The sequence below is a fragment of the Anopheles gambiae genome, chromosome 3, assembly GCF_943734735.2.
Source record: "Anopheles gambiae chromosome 3, idAnoGambNW_F1_1, whole genome shotgun sequence".
In the NCBI taxonomy this organism is placed as follows: domain Eukaryota; kingdom Metazoa; phylum Arthropoda; class Insecta; order Diptera; family Culicidae; genus Anopheles; species Anopheles gambiae.
This window is the reverse complement of record NC_064602.1, coordinates 72,144,042-72,160,181: the sequence shown is the minus strand read 5'-3', so window position 1 is coordinate 72,160,181 and position 16,140 is coordinate 72,144,042. Positions and strand designations below refer to the sequence as shown.

At 42.5% G+C, this 16,140-nt stretch overlaps 1 protein-coding gene across 5 annotated transcripts in view; it reads left to right on the top strand.

The window, feature by feature from the left end:
- The first annotated feature begins 1,999 nt into the window (after positions 1-1,999).
- The window catches only part of LOC1270986 (roundabout homolog 2), a 117,914-nt gene continuing 103,773 nt past the window's right edge, over positions 2,000-16,140 (top strand). For all 5 annotated transcript variants that reach the window (XM_061662651.1, XM_061662652.1, XM_061662650.1 and 2 more), the window contains exons 1-2: positions 2,000-2,203; positions 4,815-5,156. The gene's annotated coding sequence lies outside the window, so the exon portion shown is untranslated. The remainder of the gene's footprint in view (positions 2,204-4,814; positions 5,157-16,140) is intronic.

Here is a 16,140-nt window from a genome sequence, read left to right as displayed (position 1 = left end):
TTACACTGAATATCGAATAAATGTAGTTAGTCTTAGTTCACTCTTAGAACGGTTTACATCGTCTTTTAATCGCTCCCACAGTTTCAAAGGTATTGTCAAAGGTAGTAGGTACTAATGTCTTAAGAAATTATGCATTTATATTCACACAATTATCAACCTCTGTCTTCGAAACCATGTGTCGAGTTTGATGGATTTGGAATTTCCCATGTAGGGGAAAGCGGGGCAAAATGGGCATGTTAAGCAGTTTACTGAATATTCCTTTGAATATGCCACAAAACACAATTTTTCTTTCATTATTGTATGCCTCCACCATTTATCTATGGATTAAAATTGCCACATAGAATGAAAACAACTTAAAAACAATAAAATAATGTAAAATAAAAGTTGATGTTTTACGAGAAGCTATTTTGACACACGGGGTAAAATGGGCATAGCCCTGGGGCAAAGTGGGCATATGTAAACAAACTGTGAAACGTCAAAACACTGGGGCAATATGGGCCACAACAACTGCGCTTAGGTAATGGTCTATGCTTTTGCGCACGTTTCGTGAAATGTATTTTTCGTTCTTTCTTTTGATTTGCTGGTCAGAAAAGCCCTTAAAATTCTTCCAAAAATATGTTATCAAAATTATAACAGTTTTTACACGTTTAAATCTACAAAATCGAATGTTTTGAAGCTGTGCCTGTTATCATTATTGAGGCGACAAATACAACACCATAGCCTCACCAAGCGCCGTATGTCAAAAGCATCTGCCCATTTTGCCCCAAGAGTAACTGCCCATTTTGCCCCACGTGTAGCATTTTTGTATTTTTTGTTATATTAGTAAAAATACGAATTCAATCGCCTTGATTGCTTCCGACAAATTGTAAAGAAATATCATATCTTTAAAAATATATCATTAAAAACTTCAACGCATCCCTGTGACACACGTTTATGCTTATTTTCGAAGTGGCAAAAATTACATCAATATGCTGCTAAACCTTATTTTGCATTTTTCTTAGTTATTTGTTATGTAAGGGTTATGAAACTTACATGGTGTTCATAGAACACTCTAATGAATACATTTTGAGCATTGGAAAGTATCTTTGTAGTCAAATAATGCTTAAATAGAGGGTGCCCATTTTGCCCCACATGCCCATTTTGCCCCGCTTTCCCCTACAGTTTTTTTCCCAAGCTAGGAAATATAAGCGTTCCGGTGACATTTTTCTTTTTTTATGTATTGTTGTTTGCTTCGCGTAACTGCGTAAACCTGATTTTTGCGTAATCAATGTCAACCAAAATTTAGTTGATAAATTTAGCGTTAATTTGCTCAATTACACATTTAATAGAATGCATATTAAAAATCTGGTTGATAATGACCTTTTCGCGATTCTACACGATTAAATTTTTTTTTTTTTTTTTTGGCATTTGAAAATTTTTGGACAAAATAACTCCTTGGCGATAAACTGAACATTAAATAAAATCCGGGTTTTAGTCCGGCATCATTCGTTACACTCATTACAACATTCAACTACATTTACTGGAAACGATTCAAGGCACACATAGTCGCAACGAATCCAAACTAATCGATTTATTAATTGATTTCTAGAGTAATAACTCTTTCCAACACCTTCCAGTAGATTTGTAACGCGTTACGCTTTTCCCTGGGTAACGCATCACTTTCTTCCCCGCTGGATGCGACATTCGCTGTGTGCTCTCCATGCATTTTTTTACTCTCCTGACGAACCCTGCTACCCAAAAAACGCACAAAAGAGAACAAACACGACACAAAGAAAAAAAAGAATTCCAGCGAGAGCAAAACTGTCCCCAAACACGAGAGAGAGAGTGAGCGCAACAACGCGAGCAAAGTTTCGTTAAGCTCGTGTTGTTTACGATTTTTATTTGCTTCTCTCTCGCTCTCGCTCTTTCAAACCGAACGATGGTTCGGGTCGCGCGAGGCTGGAAAACTGAACGAAAGCCGCTCCAACGCAGCGGCGACCGAAAACATTCGTTTAGTTTCTTCCCTTCGGTGTGTGCGGAAGCGTGTGGTGCTGTCGAAGGTTTGTTGCCGGTTCAGCGCGCGCGTGTGTGAATAGTGTGCGCGGTGTGCAGGCTCGGAAAACAATACGCGGCGTGTTTTGTGCGAAATTTGCCACAATACCAACCGGACACCACCCGGGGGTCAACGTTCAACGCGGAATCATTCCGTTTGTGTTGCGTGCAGGTAAAAGAGATGTTTTTGCGTCAGAATTGTGTGTATTGTGTGGTGTGCCGATATAAAAACCACGTTTGAAGCAGTTTGCTTAATCCCTAACCTCATCGATAGTGTGTGGCTAATGCGGCCGGGAGTTCTAAAATTAATCCTTGATCGTTCATGTTCCATTAGTGTTCAGGTGCTGATGCGCTCCTCTTCCTTTTGTATGCAAAAACGTCGATCGTTGTGAGGTTAAAAAGTGCTGAAAACTGGGCAAAACTCCGAAAAAAGTGGTTCCGTATGGTACTGCCAGTGCCTACTTTTCACCATCAATATGGACGACGGAGGCGAGGATTCGATCGACGGTTGCAATAAAATGCATTTTACGACACCGCGGCGATGTGCGTGCGGCCGGTGCAATCCCCCCCCCCCCCCCTCCTTTGCCCTTACCACCGTAATCTGCCCCAAAAGGGAGCAAGGGAGAGTTATTAATAGTCACATTTTCACCCAGGAAGCAACTCTCGCGGCAGAATGTGCTCTGTTGTGCCCTCCCAAGTATGAGATGATGAGACCCACGGGGGAATGGTTTTTATTAGAGAAAAGGAAACCGTGTGCGTACCGAATGCGTGTCAGTGTGTGAGCACGTGTGTGTGTGTGTGTGTGTGTGTAGAGTGTGTGTATGCTAATGATTTAATTGCTGCAGAAGATTAGTGCAATAAGCAATTTGGCGAGTGCCGGGTGTGTAAGGGGCAAGAAACGTGAAGGCAAAATTCAGATCGTTCAGAAATTTATTAAAAGGGCAAACTGTGCGTGTTCTTGAAGCAATCGTGAGGGAGAATCTGGTGGTGTAGTTGTTGGTGCCTTTTTGACGTTTTGCGCTTTTGACAGCACCGCGAATTTACTGCACCGGCTCGTGCTCTAATCGAAGTTGGCAACGGTACGCGCGTTCGTCGTCTGCTAAGCGCGAGCAGAAGGATTTCGTTAGTGCCGTGTGGTGGTTCAGTAGCTCCCAAGATAAATGGCGGAAGTGTGGTGTTCAAAAAGCGGCCGGTAGCGAGATGGAATTTTTGGTGAATCTTTTTTAATTACAGCAGAAATAATGTTGCGAACAAGTAGACAACGAACCCGCAGTTTTTTTTTGCGAAGAATTCATTGGATCCTGTGATACTGAAATAGCGGTGCTGAAAGGTGTTTTCACACAAGGGATTGCATTCCAAGGAATACTTGCGGAACGATCTGCGTTATATCCATAACCTCTCTTTTATTTCCCTCCGTGTGTGTCTGTGCGTACCTACGCTCAATTTATTTGAATTATGTGTGTTCTTGCAGTGTTTCAAACGAAGATTTATTTCCACATTACACGTTTGTGTTCCGTCGGAATGAAACGATAAGCAATGGCGGAATATCATCCTGTAGGTTGGCTCCACCGCCTACTACCACACAAATACGCGTATCGTCAACGATCGTTAGGAGAGGAGGAGACCCCAGGGTTAACCTTCCTTTATTTCCATAAATCAAAGGATTTATCAGACGGTGTCCGTCCGTGCCGCGTCTCTCTCTTCCTGATATGTGTTTCCCTCCATCCACACAGCCCCATGGTGGTGTGGTAAGGACGTGTCAAACGTCACACAAATCGTTAAATCATGGCTTTCTTCTTTTTGAGGCTTTCTGCGCTTAGTTCCACGCTGTTGCCTTGTTTTTTCGCTGACACACTGAAATGTCCTCCTGCACGTGCTTCTTTTGTGGGAAATTTGATTTTTTCCAGTGAAATGATTACAAAAGGCAGTCGTGTGGCGGACGTGTGTGGTGCTGCTCGCTTGAGCTATTTTTCGCCTTTTATCGGCATGCGCTTTTGGGCCATTTTAACCAAACACAAAAGAGGAGATTGCATACCCGAAGGTGTGTGCTGCTGCTACAATGTGGTATCACTTTAGGCCATTAACCTCACTCCTTGCCCGGGCAAGCGGATTTAAGAGGTTCGCCGTCTAGCGCGAGAAGGACGGTTTTTGGTAGTGTTTTGCATTTTTTTTCGTTAGAAAAAACACTGCTACGATACAGAGACAGACCAAAACACAAAAAAGGGAAATCCGTGAAGGGGAAACGGAAGGGAAAGGGAAACGCAATACACGCATGCACACGCACTGCGAAAGCGAAATGCTTTTATGTGTTAGGGCCATTTATTATTATTGATGGCGATTTATGGGACTCCGGGTTGTGTTTTCTGGTGTAAAACGGTGTCATACGGTTTTTGTTTTTGATTTTGCTTTTTTTTTCGACGGGATTTTTATTTCTCGGGCATTGTTTTGGCTGGCAGGGAAGAAAATTGATGATGCGTGTGTGTGCGTGTGGTGATGGAATGGCCAACGCTGTATTGTTGTATTATTTTCTTCCCTTTCTTTATTCTGAGCAACAATGAGCAACAATCAGAGTGTTGGTTTGTCCACGTGCCATACATTTGGTTTTCCGAGATATCCATGATGGACGACCTTGTTGATGATGTCTCGGCAAAAACACCTATAGCTTGAGGTGGACACGAGTCACAAAAGCAAAAATAATAATAATAATCATAAAAAAATGATTAAAGTGGATTTTTTTGCCAAAGATAATAAGTAATTTAAAAAAAAAATCGATTTTATTACAGCAAGTGAATGTATGTGCAGTTCTTGTGCTAGTTGCTGAAAGTATGTGAAATAATGTTAAACGTAAATTGAAGAAAACAGAAGAAAATGGCATAAAAGAAGTGCAAAAAATAATGAAAAATGTAATACAAGCTGCTGCGTGAAGGCGAGAAGTGCGTGAAGTATAAAGCAACGTTTTTTGTGTTAAAAAGGGAAATAATTTCATGGTAAAAAGAATTTCCCTTTCTAAAGATCATGAAATATAACAATCGAATAGAGTCCAGCTGATGAAAGAATAGTAAAACCGCAATCGAGATATAGGAACCTGCTCCATCTTCAAAAGATATTCAAAACATCGAAAAATGGTAAGCGAAATGAGTGTGATTTTACGATCTGTTTATTTAGCACTTAAGTTTAATCAAAATATTATGCTCGGCTTTTAGCTCCAATGCAAAATTCCCAGAAGAAAGAGCCCATTGATTCCCAAAATTACTTCTCATCCAAGTCGAGAGCAATCGGGAGGCTTTCAAATGGAAAAGCGATTGAAAGCCCTTTAGATCTGGCATCATCGGACGGTTGTTGTTGAATGTTGATTATTTGCCTTTCTATCTCGCATTGAATATATTGAATTTATTAGAGTAAGAGTGTAGTTTTGGTGCAAATCAACTCTGTGCGCCTGCTGTGTGTTGTGTGCCAAAGCGGTCGAATTTGGCTTTTCTGCTGTTCACAACGGTGCACAACCTATAATTTAGATAACCTCACTCCGCTCTGCTCCGTTAGGAAAGAGAAAACGTAAAAAATGCGAAGAAAATATGCTTCAATTTTGGCAGCGTGTGTAAAGGGTTGGTTTGATTTGATTGGTGATAATTTATGAGTGCGAGTCAAAACGTAACAATTTACCGCTCTTTCGATGCGCGTGTCTGATGAGGGGGGTTAAGCGATTTTAAACTAAATTTTTGCTCTTCAATTTTGATATCCCCCCAAGCGCTCCTGTCTGTGCTGGTAGCACTCATCTCACATTTCAATAATGATAATAAAATGGCATCTGTGTGAGTGCAAAAAACCAGGGGAACATCTTTCGAAAATCGTTAACAATTTCAAGCACAAACCCCACACACTAATGCAAACATCGTTACGAATGTATCTTTCTTACACTATATCCCACTGTCTGGTCTGCGCCCGCCAGACGCGGAAGCTCGCATTTGCAACGTGCAACGAAACATTTAAAGGTTCCTTTCCTACAACTTCCCAAAGATCCTGCTGTGCTTGCTGTGCAAGGCCTCACAAGACATAAATGTGGTATCGATGGTGTGGAGCAGCATGAGGGCAGGTTTTGCGGGTGGTGGATTCCTTGCCAAACTTTACGATTCCCGCTGGTTCTGATGATGCTGCTACTGCATGTCTGGAAGAGCTGGTGGCAGTAAGAACCTGGGGAGAGCACATTAAAAAAGGAAACCACAACCACCACCCTGAAAGCCAGCGAGGACCATTAAAAATATCTGACTCGGCCGAGAGAGGCGGCGGCTAAAGCACACAGACGATTCACAGACGTCTCACCAGAGTGCAATTCGATGCTGTTAGAAGTTGTTCATTAAAATGGCATAACTGAAGTAACGCTTTTTGGGGGAGGGGAAGTAACATCAGTTTCCTTTTCGGAGTTGAAATTGACCGGAGATGCTGGGATGCCTTCTTGCAGGATGCGCTCTCGCGTACACACCGAGGTGAATGTCTGAAGGTTCAATAGTTCCAAACATCTCATTACGATGGAGTTGTATGATGTACACACGGGATGTATATATATTATTCTACAATTTAAACTGGAATAGTATGCCCGAACATCCACATCCATGGAGGCACACTATTCTTCAATGCACACTCTCTCTCGTCGTTAATGTAAAGCAATATATCCGGTGTGTCCTTCCATTTCCTGAGGAATGCAGCTGAATAAAATATGCACCATTTGTGGTTGTGTGTGTATATGTGTGTCTTTTTGGCCTCTGGATATGTTGTATTTGGTTTACCAAAATGTACACGCTCTCTAATGTTATACACCTTCGCCCAGCACTATTTCCCCCATTTTGCCCGGAGATGTTTCTCCGCAACCGCAACGATGAATCCGTTGGGATTTGTGTACCATGCGGTGGCCGTGGAAATTCATCGACCGAAAACCACGATTCAGCAGCAACAACCGCCTCCGGCGCGCGCTACCAGTGACTTTCATTTCCCAAGTCCACAACCAAGAGTGCAGCGGTGGAAAACTGGCCAGTAAGGAAAAACTTTTTACACCACCGAAAACGGGGAATTATTCGCCCTCGCCCGAAAATTCTAGGCGGCGTCACATCCAAATTGAGCTCATGTTTGGTCGTCGGGTGTGTCTGGGTGAGAGATGGGGAGAAATCGGGATGGGAAGGATATCTTAGTGCGCTTGGAAAGGGAATAAAGTGTATATTAAGTCCGGTGTGTGGATTAACCGCACAAACCATTACTGGTACAACAGCAACAACACCAACAACCGGAACCGGAGCTGTGTCTGGAAAGGGAGTTTTATTTCTCCGAGGCACGTCCCGCGGGACCTAACAGTGGTGGAGCGCCATGTTTGGCTCTAAGTGTTTGACGATACCACATACACACACACAGGACTCGCCTTTAAATTTGGTTCCTGTGAGTTTGTGTTTCTTTTTCGGTTTTTGGGGGAATCTTTATAATGCTGGAAGCGGTGTTCTTCAAGCGGTGTGTCCTGCAGGCGAAATAAAAGTAAGCGCGCCCCGGGGGGAACAAGGAGAATTGCTTGCAATCTTCGTCTGGAGGGAGCGGACGCAGTCGTCGTTGTTTGGTATAGGTTTCCGATGGGCAACATCTTTCATGGATGCCATGTGGGTTTGGTGAGGGAACACTGAGAAGGGTGGAAGAGAATCGTTTAAGGGTTCGGAGGGAAGAGGTGTTTTATATGCTTCCTGGTTTAGTTGGGGGATCAGTAATGTTATCCTAAACTAGTGCAGTATTTTATTTCCGTTATTTACTGGCATGAAGAATTGCTTGTTGTGTTGGTTTTGGTGTTATACTTAAGATTTTATTCCTGTTCGTGTATTCTTCGAAGTAGTTCAAGAATTAGTATAAAAAAGAAATGAATATCATTTGATCATTTCTTGATGACCAAATGCAGAAATACTTCAATTACCTAGAATCAATATTTTCGTATCCGTAATCGTTTTCTGCTAAACCACGGATCCTGAGGTAATTTTAAAATCTCCAGAGATTTGTTTATATTCATAATTAAGACTACCAATCATTCTTCTCACACCTGAACTAAGCTAATGGAAACTACCGCTTAAATTTTGAGATTGTCAGATTTTAGGGTCTTACATTCTGAAGAATACCTCTTTCTTATGTTGTCAATATTGTGTACTACGTATGTGTACCGTTGATGTGCTCTCTGGAGCGCAACCACGCTTCTGACCCGATTCCGACTCCGGGTGACTTCGACTCTGGACGACTCCAATTCCGGGCGACTCCGACTTTGGACTACTTTGACTACGACTCCAAATGACTCCGGCTCGGTCTTTAGACTTCTCTGACACTGACTCCAGACGACTTCGACTCCGACTCCAAAAGATTGTTTCATAAATTTTTGGAATCGGATCGGAGAGTATTTCTTTACTCATCACTAGTAACGTTCATTATTTATTGATTTTTAGTGTTGGCCCCCTTTAGTATTTGCCGAGGCTACTTTAAAAAAATATGTCAAATGAAGTTTCTAATAATCCTGTACACTGCTCAATGTATTGCCTAACAACGTGAAGTAATTGTCCCATCAATCCATCAGACAAATATACAAAGCCAATTTGAACATCTTGCTCAATCATATTCCTTCAGCATCGTTCGTTTCTCTTGAGAAACCCATCGACTCCTCGCAACCTCCTCGCAGACACCTCGCACCCCCTACACACTCTCACATATCAATTAGTCCTCAACACCTTTTAGCGTATCGGGCACGCTCGCGCTCACATCACAATCAATTTACACTTTTTGTGTTCGGGGGCATATCATCATGTGCCGCCGGTGTGGTGTGTGTGTTGGGCGCGCGAGAGCGGTTCGCATCGCTTTCCGTTACCGATATGGTTTGGTCACGTTTTTCCCGTCAAGCCACGCGCCGGAAAAATGACACACTGCTGGATAAATGTCGGAGAGAAGAAGTGACTCCTCTCGGCTGTGTGACATCGTCTGGGCGAGTGGGAGATGTCTGCGACAGACGACAACGCGCTCGGTAATTGACACATCGTCCCCGTTTTGTGTGCAGCAGAGGAATACCCGTGCGGAGTAAGCAGCGAACCGTTAAATGAGGCTGAGATTTAGCATTTCTTTGTAAACGGTTCCTTTGCAGTGTGTGTCGGTGACGTTTATTTTCCAATAGCGTCAATTTTCGGTTGCTTGTGTCTGCCGGAGACACATGCATTTAATGCCCAATTTGAAACCTTGGTGAAAAGCATATTTATGGGGGGAAAATAATTAAGGAACCAATTGGATGACGTTTATTTGCCGGCAAAATGACAACTTCAGATTGAACCAGATCTTCTTTTGTTGAAAGATGATTGGTATGACATATAGATTTAGGGGGTAAAAAATGAGAATATGTGGAGTTGGTTTATTCCCTCTCTTCTTGGGACAAACTCAACCGTTAATTCTATTATAATTCTAAATGTCGTCTATCTCTCAAGCCAAAGATCCACAGTGACTAACAAATTACGATGCCAAAGATCCACAGTGACTAACAAATTACGATGATTAAGCAATACGGCCTTTTTGGACCGTTACTCCTTAATAAAAAAAAAAAAAAAAACAAATTACGATGCTCTTTTTCTGAATTTCATACCTTGTCTTGTTGTCCCGAAAATTCAAGTTCAATGACATCAAGAAATCCCGTCAAAATACGCCAATGAACCTGGAACCTGAGCAGAGGAAATTTGAGAATGGTATTTTTTGTTCCTTCCCTATTACTTACTATCCATCGGCTTTAACCCTCCGTAGGTACACGAGATATATGCCCCGTGATGGTGATTTTCGTGGTGGTGCCCCCTTTGGTCTTTTGTTGTACAAATGCACGATCGTAAAACATGAAACTCTGGCCCTCGGCCTCAGCGTATAGCGCATCGTAACCTTGCTCCTGCTGCCGTTTCTACCAAGTTCCCCTAAGTTTTGACTCCGAAAAGAAGAAGGTCGATAGCAGGAGGGTGTACTGCGCGGGGAATAAACCACTACCCTGATGTACGTACAATCGTGGCGTGCGCACGGACTAATGAAGGAATTAAAGATTACCGCATGGGCTTTTTTTCGGGGCCTGGAAACACGAAACTTTTTATATATCGGTGGCTCCCCGTTGTCTGACAATGATGACGATTTGATATCTTAGTCACCAGAAAAATCGCGCCTCCTTCCAGGGTGGATTGGGTAGGGGTTTCCCTCTTGCACAATCCCCGGTGGTGGCTTTTCGGGCCACGGATTCCGGTGTTGTAAATGATGCCTACTTTTGGTGTGTTGGGGTGGTGGTGGTATAGGCGTGAAAGGAAGAAGCAATGATGAAAAGCATTAAAAAGTATTATCGAAGAGAGTTGGTGGTGTTGGGTGGCCCTTGGTGTGGTGGTCGATAATCTGTTTTTTGTTGGGCCAAGTTCAAGTGGTAAGAGAATGGTTAAGGCGGGACATCGAAATGAGGGCTTGATTTGAGATAATCTGTAAAAGTTACTAACTGTTTGTTTCGAGTGCGACCTCTTGGTGAGGCGTGATAAATGATACATTAATTATAATATCGTGGATTGCGGAAGTGAGAGGTAGATTTTGGGTTTCGGGAGCTATTTTTTTGTGCATTTTACAATGCATTTAAAGGCATGAAGTAGCTTAATTTACTTACGGATGGTTTGGATAATTATGAATATAAATTTAACTTCGAAAATGTGACCAGCATGAATTTGACATTTTATTTATTGCGAATAGGGTAGAAGCTTTATTTATAATCTGTGGCATGACATACATTCGTTATTTGCTTTTTTCACATCACTATGGGTCGAGTGCCTGCTGTTTAAGATAAACTTATAAATCATCATAACGAGTCGAGATCGATTGTTGTCTACTTGAAATGAACATAGAAACCACCACTGCGATCCAAGTTAGAGTGCCACTTGCTTAAGATATATGAAGAATTCATCATGACGAGTCGAGATACTGTGCCACATGCTCGAGATAAACCCATACATCATGTTAAATTGGTTTAAACATTATAGATCCAGTTTTGAAGCAGTTCAATTGTGTTAATAGATTGAGTTTTGTACATTATAGGCGATATTTAAGATTGTATTTGTTTAACAGACATAGTAAATTAAATATGAAATTTTTTTCAATTTACTCTTGATGAGTAGTGATACTTGGCCCTAAGTTCGTCTTTTAAACAGGTTTAGATGTATATTCGACTTTTTTTGGATTCATTTGAGTTATAAAAGTATTGAACTAACAATATATGTAACTAACTATGCATGTAGATAAGGTTTCCCGTTTTGCTAAGAAGCTAATCCCAAGTCGCCTCCGATTACCGTCAAAGGCTGCAATGTTTACATTAGAAACATCAGAATCTAAGCGCAATATCTATTTAAATCTAGCACTGTCGCGTACTTGTTTGTGCACACGGCTTCTCAATTATCGACCAATTCCCCCCCAGCACTGTCGCATCAGCTAACTGTGTCTTCCAGCCGTGGCTGGCATCGACAGTAGCATCTCGCATTTTTCTGTGTTTCTTTCCGGAACGCTTCCATCCTGGCAGCAAATGATGCTGGGCTCATCTAGCATCAACTCCTCCTTACATGGCTGGTGTGGTGCAGCAGCTGTTATTACATCCATGATTTTTCCATCCAGGGCACACTTACACACGCCACCAATAGTGAGGGAGAAACAGAGTGTAGAAGCAGAAACAAGAAGGAAAGGGCCCCGTGCAACATTCCGAGACCACGGCGTGTTGCCGCGTGCGCACTATGGGTTGCTTGTTGTGTGCGTTTGTGTGTGTGCGTGTGTATGTATGTCATCCTGACTTTGGGCTGGAACAGCGGAACATATGTGCGCTTTGTCGTCAGCGAGACCAATTCCTCCTCGCATTTCGAGTTTCCTCCTCCTCCAGCCTGTTTGTGTCATTGAATTGCCGCTGTTGTCCCGCGTTAACGCTTTCTGTGCGACCCTAGGCCACAGAAGCGGGCACACATTACAGGAAATTCGATGCCTTTGAATTGGAAAATCAAAGGTGCTGCTCCGGGTCCCCGGTGCTCGATGAAATCCCCTGGAGAGAGACGAAGGGCTGCTGCAACTACTACTACTACCGTGCCCGAAAAGAAGGGTCTCGATATTTCTGGGTGTCCCAAAACTCTGGTAGCCTTTGCCTGACGGTGATGCTGATGGTGTGCGTTACACACCAAAATGCAGTTGATGCTGTGTGTCGATCCTTGTGGGACAGGGTGAAGCGACGAACGCATCGAAAAGTGTGATCAACTGTGACGCTTTGGGACGTCGGAGGGTCCTCGGGACACAGAATCCCGTAGGATCTTTATGCCACACGGCTCCGATCGATCCCTTGTTGTGGGCTTAACTGGGGTTTTGGTGTGTGTGTGTGTGTTTTTTTTATTTTCCTCTTTCACTTAGCTGTGTGCGTGTTATTTTAACTCCCTTCGCTTCACAGATTCTTCAACCCTCATCATAATAAGCTGCATTTTGTTGTGCGCGCCCATCCTTCAATTGCAGGCCATCGTGCCGAGAGAAGATGAAAAGAAAGCAAGCACACACAGAGAAGGGACAAACAAACCCCGAAAAAACTCTCTCTAATTGATTGCCATTTATACCAAACGTATTATTTTACCCGTCTATCAGCTGAGAGCTGCTGCAGTGAGGGAACACAACCACTACTACTGTCAGCTGGAGAGGAAAATTTGCGTGAAATTACTGCATTTGGATTTGGGTTTTTTTAGGGGGCCCCTTCCGATATGATATCGGCAAAGCTTCAAAGAAAAAGTTGGGCTCGCGGAAGCTTTGAAAATATGGATTTGCTTCACACAAGATAAAAGGCGCTCTGTCGGATTATCCACGCTTTTTGTTCACTGTGTGTGTGTGCGCCAGGTAGGGTATTATTTAAAGGTAAGAGGGGCACGCTTTTTGTACCCGTTGCTATCAGGGGTAATAATTCTCTTTAACCGATGATTTGACGACAGGAGGCTGAATTTTTGCGTTTTCCCTTTTTTATCTAAATACGTAGCTGTTGGGTGGTCTCTACTTTGGGGTATGTATTTTTTATGTTTTTGATGCATTTACACAGCTGGTTATGGTTGCAAAACTGTCATTTTAATTCATTTTTTAAAATTTTGTTTAGACAAGTTTTCTAGTTTAGACAAACAAGCAAGGTCTCAAGTGTTAATACTTATTTAAGTATTTTCTGTTGTTTCATTATTAGTTTTGATTTTTGTAATTTATTCCTTGATTATCTATAATTAAATAAAGGTTTTTCAGTTAGTTTAGTTACCATTGATTAAGTAGGCTCGAACTCATGTCCTTTGTGTTGTTTTATCCGAGCACTCTGTCCTCTCCTACCGGGTCGTCGCCGAGTGATGAAGTTAATTGTCGATCTGTTGATTCACGCAATATGAAGGTTCTTTCTTGTCAAAATGGTCTTACATAGTGTTCACATTTACCTTTACTAAAAGGACAAACTTCAGGAGAGTTTTGAGCAAATTTATTGTGCTGCTTGTCACGTACTTTTTTTATTCGTTCAGTGTAAATATGCCTTAAGGCATTGATTACAACAGTCAGACCATCCACATTTTATCTCCACCCTTCGGATAAGCATTTTTCTCCCCAAGGGCAGAAACCAGCGCGCAAAACCACGTAAAATGGCGCCTGGATGGTGAAAGGAAAACACATTCTCCTTCAGCACACACACATACAGAATGTCACCGTTCGTGTGCGCATGCAAAAGAAAGGTCCCCGGCTATATGCGTGCGTGCGTGTACTTACAAACCTCGGTAATAAATTTTCTGCACGCTCCCAAAGTCATACACATACACACAAAGGGAGACCAGAACACGCTGCAGTAAGTCGAGCGTCGCAAAAGTGAGATGTTATCAATTATCAAATATTTTAATAGGGATTTGCGCCTCAGGGGGAAACGCAGCAGCACACGTTCCGCATTTAATCGTGGTTTGTTTGGTAAAACTGTTTTTTCGTCATGGTTTCGTCACCTTTCCCTGGCGGGCATATATAGGCGGCAATCCCCTCGGAGCGGGCGAGAGGCCAACGCACAAACGGCACCGAATGCTAATCTGAATGCTAGAAGCGTTTTTTTTTTATTTTGGAGAAAGAAAAAACGTGTATGAACTGTTGTTTCTCGTCGTTCGCTGGAGGGTGGCGCTCCCATTTAGTTTTCCTGCTGCTAATCACTCCACTTCTTGCTAACAAATTGCCAGACCGGTCGGAAATTGAGCGTGGTGTGGGGATGATGCACCTTACTTGTAATGCTTGAAGGATCTTGTGCATAATTTAATTCGCTTGTGCGTTACTATTCGTGAAAATAACATGCCCGTTCTTGTGCTGCTCTGCTTTTGAAGTTTTCTACGTTTTTTTCTTCTTCTTTTGTTTGACCATCCAATAACAGTCATTCCATCACGGTGTAATTATTTTATCCAGCCGATTGAAATGGAGGCAATTTGTTTTTCTGTTTCTCTCCCATCTGCAACAAACTTTACCGGAGCGTGGAGTAAGAACATTAATTAAACTGAACCAGAAACAAACTTTGCCCAAGAAGAAACTAGTATATTGGGCAAAGAGCATTTTCTTAACTCAAATCTTTTCCCGTGTTTGTTGCTAAGCGAATCATTGTCCTTCTGCGTTTTTGGCCGTAGGGTGATGAGATGGCAAACATCGATAGTAAACTTTGCTAAACGATTTATGTTTGCCAAGAGCAGAGGAAACACGTGACACGTTTGGGTGGGAGTCGGTTGAAAGATAAAGAGATTCGTACAGCTTGCGGGGGACCCGGACCGGCAACGAAATTGTTGTCCATCAATAAAATAATATCAGATCAGTCCGGAGAAGAAGAGGAAAATTAAAGCAAAAAGGGACACGTGACGGTACAATTCCAACGCGCAGCAAAAGGGGTGTGTGGAGTGTGTATATAGGGCCGCCAGCGTTCGAGCAGAAGTGATAGGCATGCGATAGGATTAGGATGTAATTGGCCTTGCTGGGCCAATTACTTTAACTGGTCGGGCACGACGGTATTGATGTTTGTTGTCGCGTAGCATCTTTTCGCCCCTCGCAGATCGGTGCTCTAATTGGTTGATACGAATTAGTTCAGTTGGTATGATGAAGTGAAAGCATTCGTCATATCGAGGCTATAACGTATTAGAGATGGCGTTTGCAAGTTGTTGTTTGTTCTACAAATCTCGTCATGTTTCTTATTTTAAGTAGTAGATTACGTATTGTAGCCTCATTGTCTTCATTATAAAGACAAGAAGGATGTAGTTTTTCGTATCATTACGATGAAGTATTAATTGACTGACTACTCGCTATTTTCAACGAGTTGAATCAGAGCAAAAGAGTGACAACAGATATTTAAATCTTTTCATATTCATATTGCGTTTTACGAATCTTCTCATTACTCCTTTGCGAATCAAGTAACCCACTCTTAGTCTTCACTCTTTTGTGATTCAATACACTAACTCTCCAGGCTCAATAACCACTCGTTCTTTTTGTATGCTGCTTACAGAATCAGTGTCAATGTGCTCATTGATAACCAAGTTAAAAGTGCTGAGTTGAATCTTCGCAAGAGATGTGCTCCCTGAGTAAGAGTGAGCGAGTCAGTAGAATCCTGCAAGTGACGATTCGGATATAAATCAAAATATAAATCAATTTCAAAGAGTCAGTTGAGTGATTTAAACACGTTCAGCCCGGCGCTGATTTTCATAAACATTCCGTTTCGCCGGCATCTAGAACGCAAGCAGTGGATTATGAACCAAACATGCATGTAGCAAAAATGAGTTTTTTCGCTATAATTTCAACTCTACTCTGTTCATCAATACTGTTGTGTGTGGGATGAGGTATTTATCAACCGCAATAATTCCTAGAACACTATTCTTTTACTTGCCCGCTGCTGCTCCGAGTAGAGTACAGTTGTTCGCAATGTTTGTTGTTTCCCTAGCAAAAGACCAATGGCAGGCCCCAGGGCCTGCCACCGGCATAGGGGAAAGTTCACTGGGAGGCCCTGGGGCCTGCCACTGGGCTGAGCGTGTTAATCCCAAATGAGTCAGTGAATCAGTCGGAGAGTCCATGAGA